This window comes from Panthera uncia, chromosome D2, assembly GCF_023721935.1.
Source record: "Panthera uncia isolate 11264 chromosome D2, Puncia_PCG_1.0, whole genome shotgun sequence".
NCBI lineage: Eukaryota > Metazoa > Chordata > Mammalia > Carnivora > Felidae > Panthera > Panthera uncia.
In genome coordinates, this window is record NC_064818.1 from 23,307,247 (window position 1) to 23,321,527 (window position 14,281).

Below are 14,281 nucleotides of genomic sequence, written 5' to 3' on the forward strand. Positions count from 1 at the left end.
AACTCAAACCCTCTAGGAATCTTTTTGAAAACCACAGAATATCATTCCATGCTTGATTTTGCACTAAGATCTTTCAATGTGTTGAAACATACAGCACGTAAGAGCAGGTGTTCTCAGCTCCTGGCCCACCTCCATGCCTGAGGAGGCTGCAAAGGGCATGCCATTCTCATTAAAGCTGGACCATCTCCATCCATGTCTCTTCCTAAAACAGGCTCACCTTGTTTCAGACAGGAGGAAGAAGACAAAGGCCGGCAATATCTTGACCACTTCATCTTCCAGGAGAATGCTTACTTGTACAGGAAAGACATAAATGAATATTAATACATGGCTGCTCTTTAGAAACCTCCAGAAGGCTCCTAAAGTGTCTTGAAAGACACATTTGGGCCTTAACATTTATCCATTCACACCCACATTGATCCAAACATGGAGGCAAATCCAACGAGTAACTCTAGTTCTCCTGAATTGCCAATTGAAATTTTAAATATTACATTGTGTAAATGGTTGGAATGGTAGGGAAGATGTCCAGTTTTGGAGGGCTCAGAGACTCATTCTACTTTCCTAATTTACAAAATGAAGTACAAATTTTGGGGCATCGATGACTTCCACAAGCTGACAAAATAATGCCCTATTCCAAACATCTTGCCCCATCAGCTCTGCACAGTAGCTAATCTAAAGTGCAAAGTAACAATGAAACATTGCAAAATCACAAAGACTCACTCTGTCCATTTGACTGGGATGTCACGAACCGGGCTGAGAAAGAATACCTCCTGTCAGAGGTCCACCCACGGCCCTCACTGCAGACTTGAGGGTGGGGGGTGGGGGTGATTGTGCAGCCGTGGAGCCCTGAACCCTCCACACCCAACTTGCTCACACCATAAGCATTTCTTCACATTGGCCTGGCTAGCTGGCTCCAGGCCTTCAAAAAAGGAGGGGGAGACAAGTATCATTTTTGTCAAAAGAAGCACATAGTGTTATTTCCAAATACTTCATTCCTTTTGCACTTCATAGTTGCTGTAACAAAAACAAAAAACAACAGGAAAAAAAAAAAAGGAAAGAGGCTTGCTCCACTAAGGACATATAGAAGAAAATGAAAAAAACCACATGAAGGCAAGAAGTTAGAAGGCACAAAATTCATGGATGGAGCCAAAATGTATTATGCTAAGCAAAGTAAGTCAATCAAAGAAAGACAAATACTATATGATTTCACTCATATGTGGAATTTAAGAAACAAAACAGATGAACATATGCCAAGGGGAGAAAAAGAGAAGAGAGGAAAACAAACCACAAGAGACTCTTAATGATAGAGAACAAGCTGAGGGTTGATGGAGGGAGGTGAGTAGGGGATGGGCATGATGGGTGATGGGTACTAAGGAGGGCACTTGTGATGAGCATTGGGTGTCATATGTAAGTGATGAATCACTGGGTTTTACTCCTGAAACCAATATTGCACTCTGTGTTTACTAAAATATAAATTTTTAAAAAAAGAAAAAATAAATAAATAATATTTTTTAAAAAAATAAAGGTTGTAGGAAACATCCTTATGAAAAAAAAGAAGGCACAAAAGTCTTTGTGGCTTGATGAATATTATTTGTTCTAAAAAACAATCATAACACTTATCAAGTGCTTACTATGTAACAGGTATGGGCATCCATTATTTCATTACCTCAAATACATATTGCCCTGTGAGGCAGGCATTTGGTCTCCCTTTTATAGTTGAGGAAAGTCAAGCTTTTGTCCAAAGTTGCCAAGATGGTAACAGAGAAAGGCAGGGTTTGTACCCAGGCAATCTGGCCCTCAGGCCGGGCTCTCTGGTACCCTACTGGAACATCCAGACAGTCCTGAGGCTTCCTCTAACCCAGCTGACATCTTCTGAGCAAGAAAAAAATCTTTTCCACGTGACATTTCATAATTTACCCACCATGACATTTGAGGAAGCCCATCTTCCAGAGGCTTTTTACTGGCTCCCTTCCCAGGGTGGAGAGCAAGGATCATGTCAAGGGGACTCCTATGGACAAGAAATTAGACATGAGTCACAGGTGGCCAGCACAGTTTCATAAGGACCAAGTCAGGCCAGACAAAAGCCAACCACATTTTCCTTCTAATAAGGTTATTAGTATGCTCAACCAAGGGACATGGTGTATCTGATTTTCAACAAGATGTTTGGCCACATCTCTCAAGATATTGTGTGGACAGGAAGGAAAAATGCAGGCACTAGAGTTGGGATAAGAGTCCTCCCCAAGGATGGTTGGTGGATGGATTGGTGTCAGTCTCACACATCACTGCCCAAAATTTGTATCAACAGCCCGCCGGACAGGCTGAAACCACACAGGTGTTCCCTTCCCCTGATATCTGTCTCTGCCAGTCCCACCCACACATACACATGACCCACCCCCAGGCTGTGCTTCCTTTGTCTCTGGTCCTGGACTTGTGTGATTCCCCGCCTGGAACTCTCTTCTTTCTCTGATGTCATGGCTCTAACATCTCATTTCCAAAAGGAAGCTTTCCCCAACACTGCCCACCAAGACTAGACTAGATGTTAACCTCTGGACCTCTCTCCCTCTTCCACCTGTGCCCACAACATGCCATACTACCCTCATCATAACTGGTAAGACACACATTGTTGGTGACTAGTTTATATACCTCCTTAGACTATAAACTCCACAAGGGAAGGGATAGGTCTATCTTGGTCATAATATCCAGTATCATGATTGGCATATAATAGGTTTCCAATAAATATTTGTGGAATGAATGATCAAATAAAATCAAATAATCTTGGATTAATGACACACTCAGAATCCAAAAAAAGGTGCCATAATCTGGGATAGCGGGTTAAGTCCAGAAAGATTAATTTCAACTGGCATAAATGGAAAGTGTTAAAGGGGTTAAAAAGAAGTCACGACCAAAAACAAGGTGAGGGATGCATGATTTTAGAAGCACATGTGAAAAAAAAAATAACTTGGGATTTTTATTTGACTGTAAGTTGAATGTGATTGGGCCACCTAAAATATCATGCATTTTTAGTGTTTATGAGTAGGAGCTCAGTGTCTAGAAGTAATTAATTTCAAACTGGTCAAACCACACTGAGCACTATAACTATTCCAAGTGCCATATATTCATTCAAGTCAGAATGAAGAGAGCATTTAAAGCTAAGTTCTACAAAGAATGGACAAAGAACCTTGGGTTGTTCAGCCTAGACCAAAAAAAAGAAAAAAAGGTTTAAGTAGAGGACATGTTCACTGTCACGTGGAAGGAAAATTAGACTTCTTTTCTCTTGAAAGTAGCACCAGCATCATTGGTAGGAGCTACAAGTAAGCAGGAGAGATTTTTTTTTGTAATGTTTGTTTATTTTGAGAGAGAGAAAATGTGTGTGTGCTTACACATGAAAGCCTACACGCACAACCAGAGGAGGAGCAGAGAGAGAATCCCAAGCAGGCTCAGAGCTCTCAGAGCAGAGCCCCACTCTGGCCTTGATCCCACAAACCACCATGAGATCATGACCTGAGCCTAAACCAAGAGCCAGACACTTAACCGACAGAGCCACCCAGGCTCCCCCAGGAGAGATTTTTCTATTTCAGTGTAGAACTAACTATAATGGGATCAGAGCTGGTAGAGAATGAATGGGTGGGGCTGGGGTTCAGGAAGTTTTTAAGAAACTCCATTCCCAGAAGCCTCCAATTAAACAAGTCTTCAGCCACTAGGCCAGGATGTCATATTGGGGACTTTAAGAGCCAGGTGCAAGTTTAAAACTGACAACATCCACCAAATCTCTTCCAGATCATTCAGAAAAGAACCTGTGTCAGAGTGCCTGGGTGGTTCAGTGGGTTAAGCATCCAACTTCAGCTCAGGTCATGATCCCATGGTTCGTGAGTTCAAGCCCCACATTGGGCTCTGTGCTGACAGCTTAGATTTGTTTTGGTTTCTGTGTGTTTGGTTTGGTTTCTGTTTTGGATTCTGTGTCTCCCTCTCTCTCTGCTCCCCCCCCCCACTCACGATCTGTCTCTCTCTGTCTCTCAAAAATAAATAAATATTAAAAAAAATTAAAAGAAACTGTGTGGGCCCCCTATTTCTGAATTTCAGTAACATCCTCAGTCTCACATGTGGGAAGCAGCCACATTGGTCAATCCCACAAACCCTGAGCTGTTTTACTTCTATATTGCTATATCTCCCCTTACAACTTAGAGCTTCATTGACTAAAAGTTAGGACACCTGGTTTCTACTTCCAGATATGCTGTTAATTAGCTGTGGGCTTATCATTTTGTTTAAGCTCAATTTCTGTAAAGTTTGGACTCATCAGTCACTTAGTTATTTCCACATTAAAGTTCAAAAATGTTAATGTTTGGGGCACCTGGGTGGCTCAGTCGGTTAAGCATCTGACTTCGGCTCAGGTCATGATCTCGCAGTTCGTGACCTTGAGCACCTCATCAGGCTCTGTGCTGACAGCTCAGAGCCTGGAGCCTGCTTCAGGTTCTGTGTCTCCCTCTCTCTCTGCCCCTCCCCTGCTTGTGCTCTGTCTCTCTCTCTCTCAAAAATAAATGAACATTAAAAATTTCTTTTAAATGTTAATGTTTCTCAGACTTGGTTCTCGGACCATAATCATCAGAATCATCAAGGGAACCTGTTTAACATATAGATACTTGGACCCTATCATAAAATCTGGGAGTGAAAACCAAGAATATGAATTTTTTAATGAAGCACCATAAATTGTTAACATGCCCATTGAAGATTCTGAAACATAAGAGTTTGTGTTCCCTTGAGATCATGACAACAAATAAGCAGAATTTGGGCACAGCAATGTTGACTCAGTTGCTACACCTCATAGTAAAATCAGAATTATTCCTAGAAGAAAATCAAATTATTTCCTGTTCTCTTTGAGGACCTGAAGACTGAAATGAGGAGGTGGGTAGAGAGCCAGAATAACCTCTAAGACATGTCCTAGTCTGATAAGGAAGGATCCAGATCTTTGAGACAAGAGGCAAAGACTCCAGAACAGGTGAGTACAACAGCAGGCACAAAAGTGAGACCTATCAGCAATCTCTCCTTTCACCCTTTTATCCCTTGGGAGCAACATGACTCAGGGTTTGAAAATCTGGTAAAATGGGAAAAGCAAGGGGAGGTCTTAATTACCTGAAAACCATCTATGCCAAGCCTAGGAAAGCAAGACTTTCACAGGGAGCAATGGCTCTATCATTATGTAGAAGTAGCTCTACAAACTCTTTTTATTTTTCTTCCCCAATTTCAAAGTCCCAGAGAGCTATTTTCCCAAACTTGCCATGAAACTTTCCTGGTTTAAAGAACTAGTGAAATTAGTAAGAGTTCCTTATTTGAATTAGTTTGAAAGCCTTTTGGCTGCCGATCCTACAAAGATTTAAGACTATCACCACTAACAAGTCGACTGTCTTATATATTTTTTCACTGAGGTTTTCCCAACACTGAAAACCATAATGTAAGTTTTCCTTAATCTCCATATAAAAACACATGACATCACTGACTTTGAAAATTCTGGTTTTGTCCTATATCTTATCACCCAGGCAAGCACCCTAAAATAACAAACAGTTTTACTTAGTCAGTTGCTTGAATAAGGCTCCCTCTCTGATATTTAAGCTGAAAACTCCCATATGCTGGCACATTCAATATTTATACATTTAGCAACCACTTCAGACTCTGCCCCACTCCCTCCCCCAAAGCAAATCCATGAATGCTTATCATAAATGTAAATATTATCTAATTTAGGGTGTCCAGCTGTTCAGATGAAACACATTGAATCAGGTATGACCAGAGGTTCATGATTAAGACCACAAATGTGTCAAGTATTGGGGTCTTATACAAATCAAAGCCACTTTGATGTCCCTCTCCCCTTGAGAACTATGGAAAGGCTTTACTTATAAATCATGGACATAAGTCAGTCACTAAGTCATGATCACACTGAAACCTCTGGTAGCATTTCCTTATATAATACCTTGTACCTTTCAGCTCTAAAAGTCACTTAAATGTCTCTACCAAATCAGCTCTGAAGCAAATAAACTCTAGAAAGACACCTCAACATAACACAAATATTCCTAATGTTGAGAAGTATAAAGAATAAATCTTGCCTATGAGAAAAGCTAATTTCATATTCCTATCAGAGAGTCATCAAGTAATACTGTTAGAAAAATAAAAAGTACCTTACCCAGAAACAGTTGAATTAAGCAGATGGATTTTGACAGGATCTACATAATTAAAGTTTCCACTGCAGCTTTAGAAACTCCTGTTCTGAAACCCATTTTGTCAGCCAATGCTAAAGAATGTTTTTGGCTCAGGAACATAAAATCCAAATAGTCCCAGAGGAGAAGCTGCCTCTCAGCCTGGACATCCTCAGACAATGCCTTTCAAAGAACAACTCTTTTGCCTGGAAATGGATCTTGTCACTGACATTGTCATGTTAATTGGCCAAATTCAGGCACAAGTCATCTCCTGAACCAGCAATAGGGAGATCTTGGGTGGACTGTTGTAAAACTTTTTCCTAAAGGAAAAGAGACATGCTAGTAAAAAGTCAACCTTGGCATTTTAGTCCTTAACAATTAAGAACCCAAGACCAAGGGTGCCTGGCTGGCCCAGTTGGTATAGCATGTAAGTCTCAATCTCCTGGTTGAGTCGAAGCCCACATTGGCATGAAGCCCACTTAAAACACACACACGAAAGTAGAAGAAAGAAAGAAAGAAAGAAAGAAAGAAAGAAAGAAAGAAAGAAATTATCAATAAAAAGTGGGGATTGAGGCACCTGAGTGGCTCAGTTGGTTGAGCATACAACTTCGGCTCAGGTCATAATCTCATGGTTCACGAGTTTGAGCCCAGAGTAGGGCTCTGTGCTAACAGCTCAGAGCCTGGATACTGCTTTGGATTCTGTGTCTCCCTCTCTCTTTGTCTCTCCTCAACTCACACTCTGTCTCTCTCTGTCTCTCTCTGTCTTTCAAAAATAAATAAAAACAGTAAAAAAAAAAAAAAAAAAAAGAATGCAAGAACCCAAGACCAAAATGCTTTTTTGTTAGCAGCTGCAAACCAGGGTCTTCTTTGCATTCTTTGCTGAGCACTAAGAAAAAGCACCCAGACATCAAAACTCCATATGATAATAAGTGATTGGAGGAGGTAAGAATAGATCGCCATCTACATGTAACCCAAAACTTTATATAAACCTTCAGATTTCTTCTGAAGCAAATTTCATTTCACATCTGTTCACAGGGAACAGAGGTCTTTATTTAAGGGGGAGAGACTTGGGAATGCAACCTGGTGCAGCCACTCTGGAAAACAGTATGGAGCTTCCTCAAAAAACTAAAAATAGAACTACCCTACGACCCAGCAATTGAACTACTAGGCATTTATCCACGGGATACAGGTGTGCTGGTTCGAAGGGACACATGCACATCTATGTTTATAGCAGCACTATCAACAATAGCCAAAGTATGGAAAGAGTCCAAATGTCCATCAATGGATGAATGGATACAGAAGATGTGGTGTATATATGTACAATGGAGTATTACTCGGCAATCAAAAAGAATGAAATCTTGCCATTTGCAACTACGTGGATGGAAATGGAGGGTGTTATGCTAAGTGAAATTAGTCAGAGAAAGACAAAAATCATATGCTTTCACTCATATGAGGACTTTTAAGAGACAAAACAGATGAACATAAGGGAAGGGAAACAAAAATAATATAAAAACAGGGAGGGGGACAAAACAGAAGAGACTGATAAATATGGAGAACAAACTGAGGGTTACTGGAGGGGGTGTGGGAGGGGGGATGGGCTAAATGGGTAAGGGGCACTAAGGAATCTCCTCCTGAAATCATTGCTGCACTGTATACTAATTTGGATGTAAATTTAAAAAAAATAAAAAATAAAATTTAAATAAAGGGGAGAGACTGAGGGTCACAGAAAGCCTGGTTCCTGAGCTGTAGGCTCTATACAAAGGCAATCAACTGAAGGGTACAGAGAACAAATGCAGAAGGCAAAGACCTCTTCAGCAGATAAAAGGTGCAATGCCCCCATCTCTACTCTCCCAACCCACAAAAACAAAGCTATGTGAACCACCTTCTTGAAATGGGATTTGGATTTCTGGGCCTGAAGGTAGGGCGTTGTGCTGCGGAAACAGGTGCCATTTCTGACTCATTCCTTTCCTGGCTCTGGAAACGACCCTGACAGAGCCCAAGGAGGATGACTTGGTTTCTGGGGTTCCATAGCTGGAAACCCGAAGGCTCTGTGTTGCTATTTGTTATTTTTGACAGACCTTTTCTGCCTGGTTCAGATCTACTACTGAGGCCATAACCTTAAAATTGGTTAAAAGAAATAAATTGTGTAATTAGGAAGAATAACTGGAAATGTCTATTCCATTTGTAAAGAGATTTGAAATACCTGAAAACATGTAATGCTGACTGCATTACTGCTTCTGTGAAACTTGTCCCATTGGTTTGAAACCCCTAAACATCTGTTTGGAAGAGTCACTAAAATATTCTCTTACCCAACTGCTTGCAAGGACCTGGTGCTGGCAAGTATGTAACGTATCTTTTTGATTTAGAAATCAGACTTTGCTGGGCTACTGGTGTTGTGAAAGAACCTTACATCTTAGGAATCAACCTGGAGACACAATCAGTGCATACCTGAGAGCTATAAAAGCCTAGGAAATTGACTCCCTCCCCAGAAACGAGCAATGAGCAGAAATCAAGATTTAATTAACTGACCTGGAAGCCAGCACTGGCTTACCTTGGGGAAGCTGATGGGGCTCTGTAACCAGGTCTAGAATGACAGGTACTTTGGACAGTCCTGAGAGGGCAGCCACATAGGCCTCTTGCAAGGGGTGGGCACATGGTGGCACTGCCCCCTCCTCATAGATTGGGGGCCCAAGAAGGAAGGAGCAGAGAAAATTCTTCAAGGTTTGGGAAGGCTATAAAACCTGCTTGATCCACAAGTATTTATAATAGGAAAAAAACATTGTGTTCTGAGTTGGGTACAATACAACCGATGTAGAAACAGAAATGTGAATACAGAATTCTACCTCAGCACTACTTTTATGCATTGTTAGAAGAAACCAGTAATTCCCAAGGGCTGGTCCAATTTTAAAATTCACTCTCCCTTATCCTACCACCCTGTGCCCCTATACACACAGATGCACACACACATACATATATATTCTATACAAGTAAAATCAAGTTGAAGAACTGTAGGTCCAGTCCTACTCTGAAGCCCTCAGAGGACACCTGATCTTATCTGTTTATGTGACCAATGAGAAAATTGAGGTTAGAGACTTATTGTGACTTACTCAAGATCTAGGTACCCAGTCTCCTAATCCAGCTTTTTTTCCATCATACTGGCTAAGATGTTGGACAAAGGGCCTCAGCACAGTATTAGGCATCATGACAAACCATCCTCCCAACCCCATCACTGACAGCACGTTTCTCACCAGCCAGGTACTTCAATGGCTTCAACCCCCCTATACTCCATCCTTTCCACACCCTCACCTCCAGCCTAAGGTTTGTCAACTAACAAGCCAAGGGTCTCTCAGCTCATTTCAGCAAAGCCACAGAAACATAAAACTGAGTGGCCCATGAATGGTAATCAGGGTCCAGTGGGGTCGGAACACTGCAGTCCCCACCCACACTATAGGAGGAGGGGAGGGGACTATCAGAGATGGATGCTGATGGAAGATGTTTTGAGGGTAGATTGCAATGGGTCTTGAATGTCCTGATGAAAGGCAGGGAACAAAATAGATTAGGAACCTTTTTAATGAATGGGCCCAGCCTGCTTAAAAAAAGACTTATCTTATCCATCATGACAATTGCATTTGTTTCTTTCCGCATTTAATGTGTATAATCCCACTAGTGTGGATGCTCCTTGAAGGCAGGGGCGATTACTATCATGTTCAATACCACCTCCCCAGTGGCCAGCTAAGTGACTGGCATACACAAGTCCTACAAAGATAGGGGTTACTGAAGGAATACAAACACAACTACAGACATGCAACTCCCCCTTACTCTTGTTCCATGTGAGCTCTCTTGGCTGTGGCCAACATTTATATTTTAGGAAATTTAGGCACTCTTCCTATAGAGTTCTATATTCATATTTCTGTCTCTGCATCAGTTATATGGCACCCAAAACTAGGATGCAACGCATTCTCCCCATTGTAAACACTTCGTGTTCAAGCAGCTTCTATAGCCTTCCCAAACCTGAAGAGAGTATGAGGAGAACAGAACAATGGCCTGGGAATGAAGGAGCTTCTCTTGCTGGCTCAGTCTCTGACTCACACCTGACCAAGGACAAATCACTTAACCTCAGCTTGCCTTGTTTTTACTGTATGCAAAATAGAGGTGATAACAATATAAGCCTCCTCCTTCCCTTGGAGGGATATTCTGAGAATTGAGGAGATGCTATCTGGGAAGTGATTAGAGCTCTTAAGAACTGGGCTCTCCATACAGAAGCAGTGTTGTTCTCAGGTTGTGCTACAGCTGCTGTTTTTCATCATGAAAGGTTGATATTGTGAGGCCTTGTTGGCAAGGAGGGGAAACTGTTGCTATGTGTTGACACAATGATATGACAAGCAGAAGGGCAGGCACCTCAAAAGTTTAATCGTTCTGCTTTCATTCATTGAATACCTCCTTTCTCACCTCAAACCTCCATCTCCATTATTCTTTATGGATAGGTGTTGGTTTTTTGCTTTTCAACTTTCCCTAGCTGCCAGGACATCTGGAGAAAAACAAAGCTGGTCCAAGATGTATATAATCATAGAACCACAGAAAGGGAATGGTGTTTCTTCAAGAGTCACCCAGTTCATTCAATTTAACAATCAAACAGTTTCTGAGCATTTTCTGTAATAAGGCTATGTAAGGACTATGTTTTCTGAACAGGTGTATGGTCAGATGACTATGTATGTACTTAGGAGAGCAACAAGACAGAAAAGTCTCTGCCCTGGAAAATTAAGATCGTATAGTGATTATATAAACACACAATTCACTAAAGGCAAATTGTAAGTAACTTGTAAGTAAACTTGCCTGAGCATACAGAGCAGAGAATATGTAATTCTGAATCTGAGGATTAAGAAGAGGTATTAAAAAGAGAGCCATCTAGGATCTCAGGGAAGGCAAGTCTGTCAGCAATGAAATAGGGTACGCAAAGTCCCAGAAATGTTAAACTGAGTAAAACAGGGACGGTGATCAGAATTCAAGTCATGGGAGCAACATGGGTTTGGGTGAAGTGCTACATGGGATTAGAGATGGAAGGGATTTTGAGACAGCTTGTCAAGAGTGGAATACTTTGCTGACTTGCTGAGAGACTGGGAATTCATATGAGCAGTGGGAGGCATCGCACATCTGGAGTTGGCCAGCAGGATACAAACTAAACTTTGGGAAATATAAGTCCTAGAATCTGGGAGAAGTGTTGGATGGGAGCAGGGTGTAAAAGAGCCTCTGTAAGTGGCTAAAGATACAGAAGAGGGAAGATGGGTCAAATCAACCATGATTGCCTACAAACTGGTGGAGTTCTTGAAGCAGAAGGAAAGGAGAACTATGGTCAAACCATTCCATTCCACTCTCAGCCCAAATGGCCACTTTCTTATGTCAAGACCTGCGACCTCAGGAAGAACCACTTTTTGTGTGTGTGTGTGGCATTTTCTTTCTTTTTTTTTTAAATGAAATTTATTGTCAGATTGGTTTCCATACAACACCCAGTGCTCATCCCAAAAAATGCCCTCTTCAATACCCATCACCCACCCTCCCCTCCCTCCCACCCCCCATCAACCCTCAGTTTGGAAGAACCACTTTATGAGTTTTAGCATGAAATCCTTCCTTTCACCAGAGCAAGAATAGGTTCCTATTTATTTTTTTAGGGATTTGTTCCTCTTTAGATTGGATCATCATAACCAAACCATTGGGTCACAGAATGTCACTAGCAGGAAAGATGTAAAAAGGAGATGAAACAAAGAAGGATAGAGAAAATAAAAGGGGAATAAAAAGGGAGGAAGAACAGTGAACATCTGCCAATAATGATGCCTCACTCTGGTTGCCTTTTCCATGTTTAGGGCTTAGAACATCATGTAAAGGAATACCCCCAGTTTCCACAGCCTAGAGACAAATGGCTGTTGCTCTTGGCCTCTTTCCGTGGATAATAATCTTTTGGGACTTAACTGATTAGAGCAAAGACCTCTGTAAGTGCCATCACAGCCTCTCTCACCTGGAATTGTTGGTGATGGTAGCCCTAACTCCAACATTTGAAATGTCTTAGTAATAAATAAATAAAATAAATAAATAAACTCACTCATTAATTCATTCATTCTACACATGGTTTGACTGCCCATTATGATTATAAGTTCCTCAAATGAATTAGTTTATTCAGCATTCAACCAAGTTTGTTATATGGCTACTATGTACTAAGTCCTATGCTAGGCTTTAGAGCAACCAAGATGAACAAGACAGGTGTTACTGTCATAATCCCTGATTCCATGTAGCTTCCAGTCTAACAGGGAAAATAAACATTAAAGAAATATTTAAATATTTCAATTACAATACTTCCTTGAGGGAATAGCACTATATGAGCATACAGATTTGGTCCCATCGATCCCCATAGACTTGAAGGGTGAGAGGGATTTGCCAAGCAGAAAATGGAGGGAAGAGTTTTCCAGGTAGAGTCAATAACTACATGAGTGCCTAAGATGGGCCTCTGACAGGACAGAGATCAGAAGGGACGTGCGGCCAGAACCTAGCAAGCAAGGCAGAGAGGAGCAGCAGGAGAGTTGGCAACTCACAGAGATGACCCTTCTCCATTTCCTACAATTACTACCTTAGCACCTAGCAGAGCAGACTTCCAGAACATTTGGAAAAATGCAAATTAGAGTACTAAATTATACTCACCTACTAGCAACAAGATGTCCCCCAGCATGAAATTCATCTTTACCAAGTAGTATGAGGTTGTGAAATGGCTTCTGCAACTTTGCTTATACCAAGAACAGCCATGTAGAACTAGGAAATTTGCAGTGAAGATATGATACGATCTCTCTTACCCACTTTATTATTCATCTATTTCATGGCAGTAAAACCAATATTGGGATTGCTATTGAGGTGAAGACTTATGGAAGATTCCATAAGGACCAATTATAGGTTAGAAATTTGGTTTCGAGGTATTGAGTTGCAATAACATAATGTATTTCTTTTTTTTTTAATTTTTTTTTACATAATGTATTTCTTATGCAACTTCATTCTATTGAATAGTAGGAGAAAATAAAATCAAACATTGTATTACAACTCAACTTTCTCAAAAGCATAATTTCCAAGTAAGTTTATAGATATGAAAAGAAAAAGGTAGGGGTGCCTGGGTGGCTCAGTCGGTTAAGCATCCAGCTTCAGCTCAGATCATGATCTTGTGGTTCATGAGTTCGAGCTCCGCATTAGGCTCTGTGCTGATGGTCAGAGCCTGGAGCCTGCTTCAGATTCTATGTCTCCCTCTCTCTCTGGCCCTCCCCGACTTGCTGTCTCTCTCTCTCTCTCTGGCCCTCTCCCACTTGCTAGCTTTCTCTCTCTCTCTCTCTCAAAAATAAATAAACACTAAAAAATTTTTTTTAAGAAAAAGGTAAACAAAGGAGTGGAGAATTGTATTAACGCAAATTCCAGCAAGAAACAGAATACGCTCCCAGATGATTCAGATGAAGACACATGCATGACAGAAATAGAGATACACAGTTGAAGGCAGGATTAAGGGAAGAAATAAACAAGGGATGTTGAGACTGCCAGGGATAGAAAGCATGGAAGCAGTTCCCCTCAGACTAGGGCTGAAGTGATACAGAGAGGGAACTGGTGTCCAGGGCAGAAGCTATAGTCATGCAGGAAAGAAGGTGGGAAGGAGCAGAAAAGACACATCCTGACCTCTCTCTCTCTCCAGAGTCCCTGCAGTGCCTCCAGTTGCTGAACCCAACTGCAAGTCAGCCACCAAAGGACCTGGGGTAACATGGTCCTCAGAGTCAGCTTCCAGAGCACAGACCAGGGAGGGAAGGGGGAAATGAACGGATCCTGAAAGGGAAACAGAGCAAATGGAGAACAGTCAGCATAAGTATGATGAGAAAGTATGGTGTTGTTGTAACAGGAAAGAGAGGAAAAATTTCTGGTTATAAATACTCTAAAAAGCAACATATAATATATAGTATAATATATAATGTCCTATACTTTATAATCAAATCACAAATATATCTATTTTTTAATTTTATTATACTATGCCAAGTATTATATATATTGGGTACATTGTACAAATGTAAAATGCATATATATATATATAT